At 38.1% G+C, this 20213-nt stretch overlaps 1 pseudogene; it reads right to left on the bottom strand.

Moving 5' to 3' along the window:
* Nucleotides 1-14401, bottom strand: part of LOC113922249 — a 30879-nt pseudogene extending 16478 nt beyond the window's left edge.
* Nucleotides 14402-20213: the final 5812 nt, after the last annotated feature.

The following is a 20213-nucleotide window of genomic DNA, read 5'->3' on the forward strand; positions in this document are numbered from 1 at the left end:
AGGCTTGGAGAGCAGAAGCAAAGGAGGGTGCCACCTACTCTTTGGAGTGCTCATGGAGAATTTGGTCTATACCGAATTCCCTGCCATGAGCACCTCTGAGTGCAGGTGATTTCTTGCCTTGTAACAATCTTCCACAGAAATATTGGAGAGAGAATATTTTCCCTTCTAAGTATCTCGAGAGCTTACATCTGTTCTATAAAGGAAATTGGGCAAGAGGCAGGAGAGATTTTATGGGGGGACCATTTTTACCATTTTCCTTTGTGTGGGGGGGATTGAGTCATTCCATGGCCATTCACCCACTGGGCCATTCTCTAGGTTGGGGCTGTGATTCACATGAACTATCCTGACTTCCTATCAAATGAGGACACATCTTTCATAATTAAAGAGTACAAGAACTTTAACCAACCCATCACAGGTAACTAGAGACATAACTGCTCACATAGTCATTCTATTAAATATAAAGCCCTAAGATCTTAATAGAAGAGTGCAATCTGAGCTGAAAAAAAAATGGATGCAGGTGGGTTCTTCATAGGTGTTCTTACATGAGGAACTCTTGCTAAATGTGTAACTGTATGCACTGACTGGCCTTCTTCATATTAAAATGCAGAGTTGTAACGTAGATAATCTTACTCCCTCTAAAGCAAATGGTAAGTTGTTTAATATGGTCATGTGTGTAATAATTTTCTGGGCACCTTCAAATGATCGATGTGCAGTGTGGACCAAACCACATACATGTAGGGTAGAATGTGGGGGAAGAACTGGCACCCTTGCATAAATGTGCTCAGATTATTTTATTTTTCTAATTTTGCATTTTTAAAATTCAGCACAACTGTTATAAGACCTATTTTTGTCTTATATGAAGCCAATTAAATTTTAAGTTGGACCAATTCAATAAAAATGAATTTTGAAAATATAATCAACTCAGAAAAAGGAAGCTAAATGTGCATTCAGTCAAAAAAAATGCACATTTTCTTGCTCTGCTGAGAGAGGCTATTGGGGTGGGATATTCTTGGCATTTGTTCATTTAAAGATAAGGATAACTGCCTTCACACAGCTCTGCAAGCAGGATGCGATGAGAATTTCATCAAAGGCTGTATAATTTTGTAAATATGTTCTTGGGAGTTACAGAAATTCTTACCCATCTTCCCATAATTTTGCATGCAACCTTCATGGATGAATCTCCTAATTTGTGTTGGATGAATGATGTCTTTTTCTAATTAGGCAGATGCTTTCGTTTTAGCTGAGGACCAGAAGACAATGTCTAATTGAGCCTTTTTGTTGTTGTTGTTGTTTTTGTTTTGGACCGTGCTAGAATTAGCCTTAGAATTTAGTCTCCTGATTGACTCGTGTCCTAATTAAAGCCCAATTTGATTGATTCTACTTGTGCCTTTCCATAGGAAACAGAACGACTTCCCACATTTGCAACATGTTGGATTTGCTGACTGTTCCTGATCCCTTTGATATGTCCTGACGTTCACAACCCTCCACACAGAAGCCCAGTCTGCAGTGAAGTGTGTTTTTTCTTTAGCTCCAACACTGACAGATCATCCCACCTTACCTTTTATTGTTCCTTTGTTATAATATGTATTCAAATACTATTACAAGACAGGATCTATGGAGTAAATACAGTGATACTGATAGTTTCCATTACCTTAATAGTTCACATAAGAGAGAAAAATCACTTCCAGAATCTGAGCAAGCCTGAGATGGTCTTTTTCCTCTTCTTGTCTTTAGCTTTGAAGGCTTGGAAAGTCCTATTATCCTAAAAATTAAATTGGCTTAGTTTAATGCATACAGATGGCAATGCCTTGTGCTAGGTACAGCTGTCATTTTCATCCTCAAAAGAGAAAAGGGGAAAGTATCGTCAGCTCACCTGCAGCATATAACTTACATTAGAAAGGTGAGCACAATGCAGATAGGAAGGAAGTCTGTCCCATGTAATGCATCAGCATAAAATAAAATCTCCTTTTCTTTTTTGGAAAAATGACTTTTCAGTGTAACTCATCCCTTGAGTTATTCCAAACATACTTTCAATTTTAGGGAAAAAAACATATTTGTATCTCTGCTACAGACACCATCATTTGAAAGCTTTCGTGTTTGAATAAGGAAGGCACGGCGTTCATAGAGTCTCCTGGTTAGGTGATCTTTCCAACTTTTTATATTAAATATATGAAGAGTCCGTCCAGCCTCTGGCCCAAGATAGAATCGATCTCTTTCCTGAGGGCACATCCATTTGTCTTAGAGCATGTCTGGCCCTCCATTTTAGTCCAAGTTTATATCTTTTTACAAAGTGTAAGGTCCTTAAGTTGTCTTCTTAGTGTTTGTTAAGTGTTTATTGAATAAGCGCATGGACTTTTAGAAGTAGATAAAGGATTTCAACATCTTCAAATAATGTATATGCTCTACTGTTTCATTTAACACATATACGGTTGAAGACATCCAGACTGGGTCTAGCTTTTTGTTGCAAAGGTCTAATAAATTTGTAGCTTCAAATATAGTCCGATGTTGTGCATGTTTCATTAGATAATGCAAACGAGGTGAACAGAGAAATGATCACACTTCAGCTTGCAGAGGGGAGAGATGCTCACTTCACAAGCACCTCCACCAGCAGATTGCTGAACATTCTCTGAGTTTATTTTATAGTATGCGTAGGCCCACTTTGCTGGAGGAAGGCAACTGAGACAAGCTTTGCCAGAAATCTGGAATAAGGCTTATATCGGTGCCATAGAGGAAAGCTTTCTTTTAGGGCATCGTGTAGATCTGTTTTGGCTATTTTTCAAGCCTGCATTTATGCCTGGGTCAATAACGGGAAAAAAAATCTGTTATTAATTACTATAATTTGAAAGGAAGTTAAAATTGACCTCCAGCAATGTGACTTGGCAGCATCAAGACTTTTACGACTCAAAATTTTGGAACTTGCCTCAGCACAAATATTATCTGTCGACCGTAGTGGGAAGTTTTTCTATGGAGGTATATCCAACTCCATGTAATTACTATGTTCCAGGAAAGGTGGTGTAAAATAATTTTTTTTTTTTTGTAAATGGAATCTTATTTTAGAATGTTTAAGAAATGTTCTTCTGCAAAGGAGTCAGTCTTATGGTATAGTAATAATTCACCCGAGTGTAAACTTGGATTTCCAAGTATCAATTTTACCTGAAATGACATGCTTCTGTACTTGAAGATAAATAACAGTTTGGTTACAGACAGCGGAATTAAGTAATTTCAGGAAATGAATTACCATGTTGACCTTGTGTAGACCTGGGATGACAGCTTGCCAAGATGGGGCCACTGCCAAGTTACTGTCTCGTTTATGTAATTTTGACTGCACCTATTCTTCTGATTTATGATCAACTTGCTTTGATAAAACAGATTGTTTGAGTTATATTTAATTGAATGCTCATTTCTTCTACTTCTACTTTAAGTGTGGGTAACTTCAAAAATCCAAGGATCTCCTGGAAGGAGGAGTTGAAAGGACACTTGTCCTTGAGCACTGACATAGGCTCAGAGATTGAACAACCAAACAAATAATGATGCTTGGAGGGGAAGGTTGGAATAGATGGTCTCCAGCTTCTTTTCCTGCCCTATGGTTCTGATCTCATATATTCTAGAAGAATTAGAAAACCCACCCCTCACCAGAAATGGGAAGCCCATCCATCTCCAGGCCTTGCACATTCACAGGAGCCCACCATTTTAATCACTCCTAAAGCTGGCATCTTCCCATCAGTGTGGGCAGGGAGGTGAACACGCTTTGTGGGTGCACAGATACTCAAATCTGTGAGTGAAACTGCTCCAGCCTAAGTTGTCAGATGGGCAGACATGAGCAGAAACCTCTTGAGGATAACATGATGTTCTCCTTGTAATCCTGTCTTACACTAAGTTACCACAGTATTTTGTTCGGCCCTCCATCACAGCATTTCTCACAGATGGCTATGGGTTAGAGCTCTCTGTGTATACATCTGTCTACCCCTCTATCAACTGCACTTTCACAGGGCAGGAGCTGACTATCATTCATGTTTTTTTATTCCTTACCGACTCTAGGGTGGTTCACCTCGATTAGGCACTCTATAAATGCCTACTAGGTTTCAGTGCACTAGTATTTCCTTGTTTTTTCTTCAACTTTCTTAAAAATTATTTGAATATGTTGTCATTGTAATTAAAATTTTTAAGACAACACGTGAAGAACACAAGCAGGTTTAATTTTGCTGGATATAAATCTATTCCCTGTTTTAACTGCACAATAGGCTACACCATCAGAGACTATGCTTCCCTTGTTTTTATATTCTCCAGCACAGCTCACAGTTTGTAGCACATGGTGGCTACTCAAGACATATTAGTTAAATAAACTAGGGCTGGAGATATGCATGAAATGGATCCTGCCCTAAAGGAATTCAGACTTGGCAGATAATGACCAGGGCTTCAATAGATGAGGTTTGTGCAGAGCTTTACTTTATATTTGCATAGTGCTTTTCATAAAAGCTGCTTTCAGTGACATGGTTTCATTGGATCTCATAATCTAGTGAGGTTGTCAGTACAGTGACTTAAATTTTTGCTTGTTTGCTTGTCAAAAGTTTTAACTCCTTTCTCTCTTTTCCTTAAATACAGATGTTTTCCTATTATTTCCATGTATCTTTATTATAGAAAACAAGGAATAGAAACTAAGGCAAGATACACACACACACACACACACACACACACATACACATACACACATTCTATATTTATTTTACTTTCAGGACTCTGTCCTGATGCCATCTTTGTTTTTTTTTACAGAAACAAGGATCAATACACACAGAGTTCCAGGTGCTGTCAGAAGTTTTGGTATATATAAAGTCAAATAAGGAATTTTCTGTTTCAAACTTACACCAAGTAAGGGAGTCCAAATTGACTCGATAATTATAATGCAGACTTCTGGAAAAGAAAGAAAACTTTTTTTAATAGAAACAATGAATTCACATTCAGTGTGAGGTAGGGTGGAAACTAGGAGAAAGCTAATGTTGAGAGCCAAGAGCAAAGAAAGTTCAAGACTGAGAGTGTCAAGATCAACCCCTACCTCACACCATTTATAAAAATTAACTCAAAATGAATCAAAACCTCAAATGTAAGAGCTAAAAGTATAAACTCTAAGAAGAAAATATGGAGGAAAATCTTCGGCATTGGATGAAGTAATAGTTTCTTAGGATACCAAAGCACAAACAACTAAATAAAAAAAGATCTGTTGGACTTTGTCAAAATTAGACACTTTTGTCCTTAAAATGGTATCATGAAAACAGTGAAGACAGAACCCACAGAACAGGAGAGAAAAATTGCAAATGATATATTTGATAGGAGATTTGGTTCTCGAATGTATAAAGAATCTTACAACTCAATAAAGAAAGATGTACCAAAAAAGGTACTCAGCATCATTAGTCATTAGGGAAATGCAAACCAAAACCACAAAGAGATACCACTTCAACCCCACTAGGATGGCTGTAATAAATAGGATAATAGTGAGTGTTAGTGAGAATGTGGAGAAACAGGAATCTTCTATGCTTCTAGTTAGAATGTAAAATGGTGCAGCCACTTTGGAAAAGGGTCTGTCAGTTCCGCCAAAGGTTGGACATAGAGTTACCATATGACTCAGCAATTACACTCCTAGGTATATACCCAAGATAAAAGAAAACATAAGTCCACACAAAAATTTGTACACAAACATTCATAGCAGCATTATTCATAATAGTTGAAAAGTGAAACAACCCAAATGTATATCAACTGTTGAATGGATAAAGAGAATCCACATTCCATCCAAGAACGTGGGATATTCACACAATGAAATATTACTTGCCGTTAAAAAGCAAAGAAATACTGATTCATACTACCACATGGATGAATATAGGAAACCTTGGGCTAATGAAAGTAGCTAGTTACAAAAAAATACACATTGTATGATTTATTGTTTCATGTATGTGCAGTGTCCAGAAAAGGCAAATCTATAGAGATGGAAAGTGGATAAATGGTTGCCTTGGGCTGAGGAGGAGAGATGAAAGGGAAAGGGGTGACAGCCACAGGGTCTGGGCCTTCTTTTGGGGCTGATGAAAATGTACCAAAATTGATTGTGGTGATGGATTACACAACTCAGAGCAAACCAAAAACCATTGAATTGTACACTTTAAATGGGCAAATTATATGATATGTGAATTATATCTCAATAAAGCTCTTACCAAAAGAAACAAACAAACAAGCAAAAAACCAAGAAAACAACCAACCAAAAAATAATCAATGTCTACATGGTAGTTAATAAAATGAGAATTTTTCCATTGAGTTTAGCAACAAGGTGTTTACTTAGTCATCTTGGAAAGAGCAGTTTTGGGGAGGAGAAAGCAGACTTGAGATGTTGATAAGCAAAAAAAGAGCAAAAACTGGGGCCAAGTGTTGATCATTTTTTTAAAAAAGCTTGGCTCTGAAAGGAAGCAAAGGATGGCAGCCACAATGGATATGAAATATAAAACATCTTTGTTGAGATGGAAGAGACTGAGTAGTTTTGATGCCGACAAAAAAGGCAAAAGCTCCAAAGATGGGTAGTAATCGATAGAGAAGTGTCCCATGGAGTGAAACAAGATGGCTGAAAAGAGGGAGGGATGAGCTTGAGACAGAGGAAGGACTCTTCTTTCACTGAAGCCAGCAAGGGAGGGAGAAAAAGAGAGCACCAATAATGTAGGAGCTTTTTTTTTTTTACTGAGGGAATTAGGAGTAGAAGCATTTTGGAATGAACAGGGAGCACTGGGTTCAGGGGAGTTTGGAAACCAGAAATCAGTACAAGTCTGTATGACTGGGCAGATCTCTCCAGTAGTGCTTCACAGCCCAGGAGTAGAATCAAAGGACTCTAATGTTTGGCTTAGTCCAAGGCTGGAGTTTCCTAGGAGAGAAGGGATGGTGGACAAAGGATCAGAAACCTGAAGGATCGCTGGAGAATAATGGGTATAGTAGCTGGAGAGAGAAAGGAGAGGATGGAGAAGAATTGATCAGGGGCTAAAATGGAGTGGTTAGGGGATCAGAGGAGAAATCAGTTCAAAGAATAGATGTGTGGGTAGTAAGAATATAAGAAAATCATAATGATAGGAGATTTTAGTCGATAAATGGGATATCATATTTAGAAGACAAAAAAGTTATTGTAAATACGATCCCAGAGTGATGATGAAAGTACATTGCTAAGTAGGACAGAGGGTCATTGGAATTCCGGAAATCAAAGTACCATAGACCAGACTAGTGGATGTATGTTATCCTAGGGCAATCATGTCATCCAGGAAGACTGAGTAGAATGAGGGCTGCCAACATGCTCCATGAATGTGTGAGACTAACTGAAAAATCGGCAGATAACAGTGATGAGGATGGACAAAATGGTCACATTGCTTATGTCATCTGTGTATTTCATTTTCTCCTAATATTACAAACGTCATCCTTGTTATTATCTATCCTATAAATGTAACTTTTATAACTGGTGGTGATATCTATGGCTGCAACGTAATTTATTTATCCCTTGCTGCATTTAAATTGTTTCCAATTTTTCACTATTAAAACTAATGCTATGGTAAATACAATTTAGTACTTTTTCTAATTGCATACACATTTGCAAACAGACTTGAAGTCTTTGAATTCAAACAATTGTTTTGCTTTTTGTTTAACAACTGGTCAAGTTTGGTCCAATCACTTTGTTGACTGGTTAAAATAATTTAATTTCAATCATTCAAGAACATATAAGCCCTGCCCGGGTTATAGTTTCAAATCCCCAGTCCACTAAGAGAAAGTTGTAGATAGATAGGTAGATGGATCTCAAAAAGGCACAATTAGTTATTTTTCTGGTTTCCAAATTGAGGAGAAAATTTTCTGACTTTGTTCTGACCAGGGAATTGGTCAGATCTGATCAGTGAAGTAACCCAACTATAAATTAGAACTTCAGGCACAAATATATCCGAGTATGTGATAGCTTTTTGGAGCAATGTATGATTAATGATTATGTTTTGATGAGAAATATTAAGTAAATTTTTGAGTTACTTGCTGGAAAATCAGAGTTGGTTCTGTATTTCTAAGAGAGGCAAGTGAGTCCAGAAATCCCAGTAAATTAGTGGAAAGCTAGGCTTTAGGGAGGGAGGCAGAAAGTGGTGAGAGAAAGAGAAATTTATGTCAGAAGCTAGACTGCTGAGATTACCAGGGAGAAATTCCCAACTGGGAAGTCAGAGGAGGAGGTCCTTTGGTGGTTTCACATGGGGAGGGAAGAGGGAAGAGGAGAGAGGGTCAGCAGAAGGTTAGCATATTCCAGGAACAGAAACTGGATATTACTATATAAAAAGGGGCCTAATCTTTACCGAGAGCCTGCTATATGTCAGGCATATTAGTAAATTACTTTGTTTTAATCTTACAGTGACTATGTAATAGAGATACTCTCATCAATTAGCATTAGGCTTGGCTGCCTGTAAGAAAGAGCTCAAAACAATGCTGACTTAACCAAACAGGGTTTATTCTCTCAGTTCAAGCATGTGAATGAGTCAGTCCAGGACAGGTGTAGCAACTCCTTGGTATCACAAGTGAGTCAGGCATCAGCTTTTCTTCGCTAATATTTTTAGAGTGTGGCTTCATTTTTAAGATTCTAGGATGACTGTTGGAGCTCCAGCCATCACACCTGAGTTTCAAGCATCAGAAAAAAGGGATGCAAAAGGGGTTTTCTCCAACTATTCCTGCTTTTAAGAAATCTTCCCAGAATATAATTTGGTTTAGCCACTATGGAAAACAGTATGGAATTTCCTTAAAAAATTAAAAGTGGAACTACCATACAAATCCAACAATCCCACTTCTGAATATACAGCTGAAGAAAATGGAATCACTGTCTCAAAGAGGTATCTGGGAGGTGGGGGTGGGTGAAATGGGTGAAGGGAGTCAAAAAGTACAAACTTCTAGTTATAAAATATTTAAGTCATGGGGATATGATGTACATACAGCATGGTAACTATAGTTAATATTAATATTGTTACAAATCTGAAAGGTGTTAAGAGAGTAGATCTTCACAGTTCTCATCACAAGAAAAAAAATTCTGTATGGTGACAGATGTTAACTAGACTTATTGTGGTGATCATTTTATAATATACACAAATACTGAATCATTTGGTGGTACACCTGAAACTAATATAATGTTGTATGTTGATTATACCTCAACCAAAAAAGTGAAAGAGAGAGAGAGAGAGAGAGACAGATGTGCATTCTCGTGTTCATTGCAGTATTATTCATGATAGCCACAACACAGAAACAGTCTAAGTGTACATCCATGGATGAATGGATAAAGAAAATTATATATATAATTTATACAAATGCCACATTTGTGTGTACACACACAGAGAAATATTATTGAGCCATTAAAAAATATTGCAGCGTTATTTACAATAGCCAAGACACAGAAACAGCCTAAGTATACATCCACGGATGAATGGATAAAAAAAAGAAATCCTACCATGTACAACATCATGGAGGAAATTGAAGGCATTATGTTAAGTAAAATAAGTTAGATATAGAATGACAAATATGTATGATATCACTTATATGTAGAATCTAACAGTTCCAAACTCATTGAAATAGAGAACAGGTTGGGGGTTGCCAGAGCTGGGGAGTAGAGGATGGGGGTGGGAAAGGGATGTTGGTCAAAAGGCACAAACTCCCGGTTATCAGATGAATAATTCTGGGGGTAGTACAGATAGCATGGGGACTATAGTTAAAATATTGTAGTGTAGGGGCGCCTGGGTGGCTCAGTCATTAAACGTCTGCCTTTGGCTCAGGTCATGGTCCCGGGGTCCTGGGATCGAGCCCCGCATCGGGCTCCCTGCTCCCCGGGAAGCCTGCTTCTCCCTCTCCCACTCCCCCTGCTTGTGTTCCCTCTCTCGCTGTGTCTCTCTGTCAAATAAATAAGTAAAATCTTTAAAATACTGTAGTGTAGAGTTGAAAGTTGCTAAGAGAGTAGATCTTAGTTGTTCTTACCACAAATTCAAAGAAAGGTAAGTGATGAATGTGCTAACTACGCTTATTGTGGTAATTATTTTACAATAGTTACCTGTATCAAATCATCAGCGGTGCATCTTCAACTTATACATCATTATAGGACAATTATATATCAATAAAGCGGGAAAAAAAGAAGTCTTTTCAGGAGTCCCCAAACAATTTTCCCTTACCTCTTGTGATTAAGCACTAATACATAAAGCCACGCCCAGAGGCAAGGGAAATTTGTCATAAATTCACTAGAGTACAATGCAATGCCTCCTCAAATAAAAAACAGGGCTCTGACAGAAGAATGAAGGAGAATACAAATATTGGGACGATAACTAGCATTCTTTGAGTCTTCATTGTCAGTGCATTGACCAAAGTCATGTGGCTAACAAATGGAGATATCAGGATTAAGACAGAGGCCTGGCTGGCTTCAGGGCCAAGTCTCTTCGTCATGTGGTAAGGACTCTCAATAGAAGACAGTTTTCTCATAAAGTGGCAGATGGTAGGTCCACAAACCAAAAAAATCAGGGTTCAAAGGGGTCATGCCATGAGGCCAAGAGGTTGTTACCCGGTCCTCATCTCCTTAAATGGGTGAAGTTAGATTCTGGCCTGTGTATCATTTTTCATCTTCCAAAATAGACTTGCTTTTTGTCTTTGACTGAACAATTCCACTTGCAGAAATTTCACGTATGGAAATAATTAAAATGGATGCAAAGATTTATGTACTAGGATGTTCACTGAAGCTTTATTTATAATAGTGGAAAATTAAAAACAACCAAAATACCTAACAAAGGAAATTGGTTAAATTACAGAATACTGGAACATCCATATGGTAGAACACATTGCAAACATTAGAAATCACGTTCTTCAAGAATATTTAAGGACATGCATGATAAAGCTCATAAGTTATGTTAAAAAGATTAAAAATAGTAATCCTTATGATTTCAGTTTTGTAATATATATGTATAGAGGCATAATATTAAGAAACCTGGAAGAATAAGCACCAAAATGTTAACAGTCATTCTTTTGTAGATGACAGGATTATTAATTATTTTACTTTTTATTTATGCTTTTCTGAATTTTCCAAATTTCTATAATGAATATGTATTGCTTTTATAATCAGAAAAAAAAACAACTCACAAGTGTCATTTGAAAATATGCTTCCTCCTTAGAAAAACAGTTTTGTTATTCTCAAGATGACTGGCTTAGATGTTTAGCACTGTCAAAGTGCTAGCATGAGGAAGGTTATGGCAGATTGACTTCAATAAATATTTATTGAGCGCCAGCCTTGTGGGAGCCACTGTTGTGGGAATTGGGGGAGTAGCCCGGGGAGGGAGGGCGGTATGAGCTACAAAGATGAACAAGCCATGGTCTCTGCCCCCAGAGAGGTCTCTTTCTGAGAACTGTGCTTGGCATGTAGTGGTCATAGCAGAGGGCGTCGGGCCCTTGTGGGGTGACAACGGAGACAGAAAGGCCATGATCTAAGACTGTGTTTAAAAATGCAATAAACATGTAATGTAGTTATTAAAAATGCACATTTCCCATTTGTCTATACGTCAGGTGTAGCACATGCTGACTAAAGCCAGCCTGGGCCATTCATCAGCAGAGCTACCCACCTGGTTTCCCCCACTGGGGCCATAGCATCTCTGTTGGGAGAGCCAGACCTCCCAAGTGAGATAGCCATCTTGACACCAGACAACAATAGCAGCAACAATTGATGACTGAACCCACTAATGGAATGAGGATCCTATGCAGTTTCTATATAGCCAATCAAGTGTCATTATGCAACAAATGGATTGGTCTGTGTTCCAGTCCTGATACTACCATTTATCAGGATTTTTGCCCCCTCCCCATTCAATTTCTTCTTAGCTTGAATTGGTGGGAATACTGAACCTAGTTTGGGTATGAGAACATGTTCTGTTAGAATCCAACCCATATTGCTCCTGTTTCAGCCCCCCCAATTTGTTTTTTTGTGGGTCTCTCACAATTTTGCTTTTGGCCCTGGGGTGCATGCTTCATATAACGGGGTCCTTAGAACAAGCTGGAGGAAATCTTCATCCTTTGCCTCTGCTCTTTTTCCAATTTCGCCTTAAGGACCAGATCTTTAACAAACACGCTCTCAAGGAGGCTTTGCTTTCCCCATCCACTCTCCATACTCCAGCCATCAGTGATTATGGCCTGGGAAATTCTTTCTCTATTTTCTCCATCCTGCAGCTTGCTTTTTCCCTCTGAGTATTCTCTAGGTTTTTACCAACAGCTTTTGTGTTTTTATGTTAAGCTTTGGTAATGGGAAGGGTTTGAAAGCTCATACCTTTGGGTGGATGGGAGAAGTGTTCTTTATCTTGTAGACCTCTGTCCTACCTCCTGCCTGGTTGTAGTAGCGGGGGATGGAGGTGGGTAAGGAATAGGAGGTGGTGAGGCGAATGGTTAACCTTATTGCTTCCAATGTCAAGGGAATGACACACTGACCTGCATTTCTTTTTTAAGATTTTTTTTTTTTGATGATGTGATTTGTTTTCCGGAAACATCGCACCTGGTCCAGCACACCTGTCTTTTAAAATTATTCTTTAAAACAATTTGGCCAACTCACTACCCTGTTCAATACATTTTTCCTCTAAAAATAAATTGAGAACCCTTTGAACCCTTTCCTTCCATTCTTTCTTCCAGGAAATTAGACCATATGTTCTCTTGGCTTGGACTAGCTATCCTTGAGTTCTCTTTTGCAACAGATGAGCAGCTTCTAACTTTGCTTGAAGTGCAGGAAAGGTCCAGGCATTTGCAGGAGGCCAAGGGGCAGGGAGGCAATATGGTGAGAATTGACGTGCAAATGTCACGCGTGTTCCTGCAAGTGCTCAGTGTATGGCCCTGACTTACTGCGTCTCAGGGCTCTGCGATCTGCATGCATGAGCTGCAGGAACGGGGCACCATCTTTACAGGATTCTCATTTGCAGCGAATGTTACCAAGCTACAGGGCATTCAACTGGGTGTCCTGGTTGTCCTCAGACAGTGTTTTCATCGATTACATGGGGACAATACCCTCGGGGGAAGTCTCGAAGGTCCGTGCAGTGGCACTTAGGAAGTACTGGTGTAGTGAAACAGACGCTTTGTCCAAATCAGGTCGGAAGCAAAGGGATTTAGGTTTTTAAAGTAAAACTCTGCTTTTCAACTATTAAATATTGCAACTTTGACATCCAATGAAATCAATGGTTTATTGTTTTGTGCTTGAAATATACTATTTTCTTTTGCTCAAGTGAAACCTCACTGTGAGCAGCCCTCAGGATCCCCAGTGGTTGAGCCGACACAGTCGGGGCTTCTGGGTCAGTTAAGCCTCAGTCCTAGGCTTCCTTCCACCTCTTGGGAGCTGTGAGATCCCAGACAAGCTAAATCAACTTCACATCTCAGTTGCTTCCTCTGTAAAATGTGTTTTCATCATTCCATCTTTTTTCCCCAGGGGCTGGGGCTGTGCTGTGCCAAACCTTGTTCCCAGTTAGAAGTGTACCCAGGCTTCCTGCCTCGGCAGCCCCTGGAAGCCCCAGGCAGCCTGAGCATTCATACTGAGGACTGCATCCCCACACCCAGGGCTCCAGGCAGCCACCAGGGCTATCTGCCCTCAGGTGGGCACATAATCCTCCTGAAAACTAACTTTATACTGATGACGACTGGTAGCTGGGTGGGTCTTTATTTGAACAGGTAAAATGTAGTCTTGACAGCTCAGGGATTCAAAATAAACCAGCTTTTTATATTTGAACATAATCATTTTGCATTGTCCTTTACGCTTCGGTAAAGGATAAAGAGCATTCAAGTTTCTTGGAATGTGTTCTAAACCAGAGGGGGAAGGAAATGGGAGCGAGGGGCCCTCAGGAGGAAATGTTCCAAGTTAATTTGGGTGGAAAAGGCAGCACAAGGCTTCCCAGAGTACCACGTGACTCCAATCAGAGCATGGTGGCTGTTAGCACTTTGTTTTTTTTAAGCTGAGTTGCCTTTCTGTTTGTGTGGGTAACGTTTGGCATGACACTGTTCCAAAGCATTTGTTTGAGACATTTCAAACATAGCAATTTAATGAGTGGCAATAAAAATATCTTTATTCAAGCGATGTCTTTGGTTATTCTTATAGTATATATGTGTATTCATATTTTGTGGCTTTCTGGATGCGAAACAATTTGAGTTCTGAGCGTAATTGCGGGAACATGCACCATGGAGAAGTTGCTAGGAGCTAGGAAGAAAAGACCAGGGCTGCTGTAGGAACACTGCTACAGACGGCTAATGTCTTAAAAAGCACACCCCTTTGTAGATGAAGGTTGCATTTTTGAAGCACTGTGGTACCAGTCCAGAGAACTTACCTGTAGGTTTCCTCATCAGCCAGTAGTGGAGGTGTGCATTTTTCTCTGAACACATCCATTCAACTTGTGTTACATTTGGTACTGTGAATGGATGGCTTTGATAGATTTTTTTTTTAATGCCATGTTAACTGAAGGATGATAATGTGTTTCTGTTTAATTCTGAAAGAGTAGGTTGAATTTTTGGAAAACTGTCATAAGTGGACAAGGACAACGCTAAAATTGTGCCATCACTAAAAAGACTAAATATTTATTATTCCCATTTACGCAATTGCCACTCAGCCCGAGACATGTATCAAGTGGTTAGGTAATGCTAGAGGCATAGATCACTGGGTGAAATGGAGGGCAAATTACTTACTCCTTAGTTTTAAAGCACATATAGTGGTTTGGAGGTATCCAAGGGCATATGCAGGTAATCCATTGGGGATTTTTCTAGACATCTCTTGAGTAACCCTCATATGTCCATGATGGGAGGACAGAACATTGATGATTTGCCTGGTGGCCTGACTTCACAGAGTTTGGAGGACTGAGAATTGACCCTTCTCAATCTCAGGATGGGTCTATGGAACAGGAGTATAGGACCTGTCCCAGGCCTGGGGGTGAAGTGAATCCTTGGCCTTAGTTGGGCCAATAGATGGCCCCATCCCAGGAATTTGGGGCCAAGACTGGGAAAAGAACTATGTTGAGCAGTCTAGAAAAAAGCAGTGGTGAAATATTTGGGCAGCATTTTCAAATCTGTGTCCTATAAACTATGAGGCCTGAAGGATACTAAAAAGGGGAGAAAAGGAGTGGGGGGTAACAGTGTCCAAATAAATTTGGGAACAGCTCTCTACTGGGTTCTTTTTTTGAAACTCAAAAAGAACACTAACATAAGAAAGCTTCTGAGAAATCAAATACAGTCAAGGAATCAGTTTTATTTTGCTCAAGATGTTATTTTTCAAGCTTATTTGACCCTGGAATCCTATATTTCTGTAACCATATATTAGATCCTATGGAGTGTTCTTTGGAAAGGACTGCACTTTGTATTTCAATTAATGCCAGGAATAAGACAAGAATATTTGCTATCATCTCTAGAACTTCTTCCCTATGCAGTAAGTTGGAGAAGGAGTTTGGCAGAGGGAGGTATAGCCACTGGAAAGGAGAAATTAAATAATCATTATCTGCAGAAACCTGAAGATAATCAACTGGAAAAAAATTAGATGTAATAGTGAAAACTATTGTACGGTGGTGAGTTACAAAGTAATCACCAAAGTCTAAATCTTCCTTGTATACCAAAGTGACAATCAGGTGAAAAAATACACATTTGGAAAAAGATTCTAATTCATAATAGCAACAAAACCCCCCAACTTCTAAAAGTTAGCCTTGCAAGAAATATGTGTGATTTACCTGAAGAAGACAAGCAAATATTGCTGAGGGAACAGAAAGGCAGGTGTGAATCAATGAAAAAACAAACCATGTTCCTGTTTAGAGAGAGAGTTTGTATAAAATATGACTTGTCCACAAATCTACTTAGAGATTGCACTCAATCCTAATCAAATCCAAATGGGTTTTCGATTCTGAATTGATCTGGGAAAATCCCATAAGTTATCAAATCCAATTGATTTTCTCTCCTAAATATTTTCTGGGTCTCTCCACATCACAACATCTCTTCAGTCACCAGGGCAACTGCTATCTCGTGGATTTCCTCCTAAATGGTCTACGTTTCGACTACTGTCTACGACAGTCTCCATTCTTTATTCTTTCTTAAACAATAGTAAGAGTAATATCTGATCTTGTAACTCTGTTGCTTACAATTCTTCCATAGCTTATTACTATTAAAACAGAAGCGCCATCCTCAGGGGGCTGGAATATGGCGCCCTCTGTCTGACATGATAGTCGCATCTGGGCTCCTTTCCCTCCCTGACATATTCTACCCTGCAGGGATGGCGGTTTTAGTTTACTGAAGGCTAGTGTGTTTGCACCTCAAGGTCTTTGCTATTCCTTCTGCTTGAATCTCTTATGTCTTCTTTCTCCTCGAAGAACCAGTTCAACGTCATGTATTTCAAGGAAGATTTCGGTACACTCCTCTTGTTTAATTTAATGGCCGCATACTCCTTTTTGGAATGTATCAGAATTCTAGTTAATAATTTGGTGTAATTAAACATTTATTGACTCTACGTCCTGCTAGAATATAAGCCTCAAGGGTGCTGACACTTTTGTCTTACCTGTATGTTATTTTGCTTATCACAATTCCTCACATTAGCAAGTACTCTAGTTTTGTGGAATATTGAATGATGATAAGGGAAAAACATCATTAAAGAGTAGCAGAGGACCTGCAGTAACAGGTAAACACAGCAAAACTGGGGAGATTACAACTATCATGCTTGAATCAGAACTGAAAGAAAGATCATTGAAACAGAGTATGAACCACAGAAACAAACCCTAGTATTGGGTAAATTTGGTGTCTGATAAAGTTAACATACTACTAGGTAAAGTGAGATTTATTTAATATATATGATGCTAGAAGATGCTAGAACAGTTGCTTAACTCTTTGGATTAAAAATGTAGGACTCTACGTTCTGGATAACAAAATAAATTCCAAATAAGAGAAGATAACATTTTCTAAATGTGTTCAAAGAAACACTATACCAACCTGTGGGCTGTTAATAAGGTTAACATGAAAAAAAATAGTTCTCTGGCTGCATAAGTTTGGGAAGTGTCAAATTAAATGAAATTAAACTGGTTTCTTTACTGCAAAAATTCTAAAAATGATGTTAATGTGTGCTGTGAATTCACAAGCTATATTATAATGCAACATTTGGCATAATTATGTAGAACTATTTTTATTTTCAAATAAAGCACTGATTTGGGAAATTTGGATTAAAATTTCTCAAAAAACTAGAATACAATTTCATAAACATTTTTATAACTTTGGTAGTAAGAAGGTATTTCTGAACATTGTATCAAAGGTAGAACTTTGAAATGTATTATTAAGGGTCCTTTGATTACAACAGGAAACCTCTCTGATTAACTGAGTAGAGCAGACTCCAATTTTGTTTCCAAGTATTTTCTATCTCTCCTTGGGGAAAGTTTGTACTTCTTTGCCTCTGTAACATCTGGCTTGGCCATGGGACTTGCTTTGACCAATGAAAATTAAGAAAAAGTTATGGTGTGCCACGTCTGGGCAGAATATTTCAGAGGGGTTTAAGTAATCATTTTCCCATCCCTGGAAGTATGGATAAATATTTAAGTTCTGTCAGCTGGGTCCTAAGTGGCTCTGAGAAACAGAACTTTCTTGCCAGCATAGAACTTGAGTGAGACGTGAACTGGGTGAGGTTTGTCGGCTTCTTTGTTACCTTGGCATAGCCCTGCTTAGGCTGACAGGTTCATTAAGGAAAAAGGTAGTCATTGAGTTAGTATCAGGAGCTCACAAGAGTGGATGCTTGCAAATAGGCTGGCTTGGTAGATGGTGGTTATCATAAGAACTTTGGAGACTAGGAAATCAATATTACAGGAATGATTTTGTAGCAGAAAGCAGTAGAATCAGGACACTAAACTTAAGTTTTATTTCACATATTTAAATTTAAATTTAAATCACATATCCATTGTCTGGCTAGGAGCAGTGCAGCTTCTAATGACAGTCCCACTAGACTAGGTCCACTGGGGAAGAAAGGCAATTGGAATGTTGCCAAGCAAGGAAATGGATGCTAGGAAGTCAAGATACAAATGTTTGCTAATCTAAAAACCAAAACATCAAAAAACACCTTTTCATACAATTAAAGAGAAAATAAAAATTATTTAGGACATGTGTGAGAGCAAAAGGCTGATACCCTAAAAATATAAATACACAAATGAAAAGTAAAAGGAGACTATTAGTAGAAAAAAGAACCATACCAAAGCAAAAGATAGAAACAAGAATTTCCAAAATATGAGTGCACCTGGGTGGCACAGTCGGTTAAGCATCTGACTCTTGATTTCTCCTCAGGTCGTGAGCTCAGGGCTGTGAGATCCAGCCGCACAGGAGCCCCACCCTGGGCTACAGGGTGGCCATGGAACCTGTTGAGGATTCTTTCTCTCACTCTCCCTTTGCCCCTCCCCCCACCCTCCTCCCTCACACACATGTGCTCATTCTCTCTCAAAAAACTTTTTTTCCAAAATATGAACAGTAAACAGCCAGAAAATTTGAAAAAAAAGTTTAATTCACCAGCATTCAAAGAAATGTGAATTCAAACAATGAGGTATTTTTTAGCTGTCAAATTTTTCAAAATTAATACTGTTCTGGTTTTTTAAAGGAGGAAACTTTTTCTGACTATAATCAGATGACAGAGAAAACAATATTTTTCTCATATTCTGTGATGAGTGTAAATTATTCACTCTCCCTATAGAACCATTTGGCAGCACATATATTCAGTATATATAGATATGTAATGATGCCTAGGCTCTTTATTCCACTGTGATATTTTCACCTAAGGAAATAGACTTAGATTTGGGCAATTTATTCATAGAAATGTTTATTTCAGCATCACTTATAATAATGAAAAATTAGGAATAACATTAATGACCAATGATAGAGAATTGGAAAAATAACTTACGGTTTATCAATATACTGATGCAGCCATTAGAAATGGTGTTTTAGGAAACTATTTAATGACATGGAAGACCGTTTCCTTATATTATTAATTATGTCAAAAAACTATGTTATAAAAGAGGTACTATAAAATCCCAGCTAGATTGAAAGTTATTTATTCTGATGATATACTAAAATGATAATGAATTTATTTTGGGTTATGGATTTTGGATGATGATATCAAATTTATTCTTTGTGTTTTTCTATATTTCTCAACTGTTCTATAATGAATTGTAACTTTTGCCAACAAAGCAAAGCCTAATAAATGTTAATAAAATGTATCACTTTTAGTACATTTTAAGGAGCTATTGATTAACATAGTAGTTTTTACTGTATAGTTTATTAATACAAATAGCACTGGTCACAGTTTTGCTTTAACATGCACTCTCCAGTAATTAGGAATTGCAATCCATAAAAATACTTGTTATCCCTAGATTTCTATGTGAAGATTGAATTTAACAAGGATTTTTTCAAGTGCTTTCTTGTGCCTGATACCATGATATAAGATGGTATTTGACTCCCTGGAGAAACCCACAACAGAGAGGTAAGATCTACGATGCAGAGGCAGATCAACCTCAGGGAAAAGAAGACTTGATAGAAGTTTTACCTCCGGTGGTAGACCAATGAAAACCTATAGGTGTGGGATTATATTTAACCTTTCATTGTTGGTGTACGCAGGCAGACAACTTCTCTACACGAGGTTTATAATGAAAGACCTATAGTTCTAAAATTTTTATTTTCCAGTTCTCTCTTCCCCAGGAAACATTTTTTGACCAATTTTTAAAAGCAAGATACTCTTTTAAAAAATGATCTGATACAAGTTTTGGGAAATTTCCTTCTCTTTTGAAGAATGAGACAAACTGTTGACAATCTGTTCCTGTGAGTCCAAGAGACTTATTTGTCCATGGACTCATGCTTATATTTATTTTCTACCTCTGATTTTATAACTATATGACAATGGATGTTTCTCTGGTTTTGCTTATTTTTAGGTCACTCTTTCGGTCATTATCACTAAAGCAGATATATAGGCAAATGTGACCCATATTCCACACTTAGTTATAATAATATGGTCCTTGATATGTGTGCACACACTCAGATATATCATACAAAAATGAAATAAACAATACAAGGTTCTAGTTGGTAAAGTGTGAAATAAATGACATATATGATAATGACTAATAGCATTCTGAGAAGATGGAGAGTAATTAAAAGGAATTTCGAAGACTATTGTTTCGTAATATAGAAAGATAATACAGATTTCTATTATA

This window comes from Zalophus californianus, chromosome 9 (genome assembly GCF_009762305.2).
Source record: "Zalophus californianus isolate mZalCal1 chromosome 9, mZalCal1.pri.v2, whole genome shotgun sequence".
In the NCBI taxonomy this organism is placed as follows: domain Eukaryota; kingdom Metazoa; phylum Chordata; class Mammalia; order Carnivora; family Otariidae; genus Zalophus; species Zalophus californianus.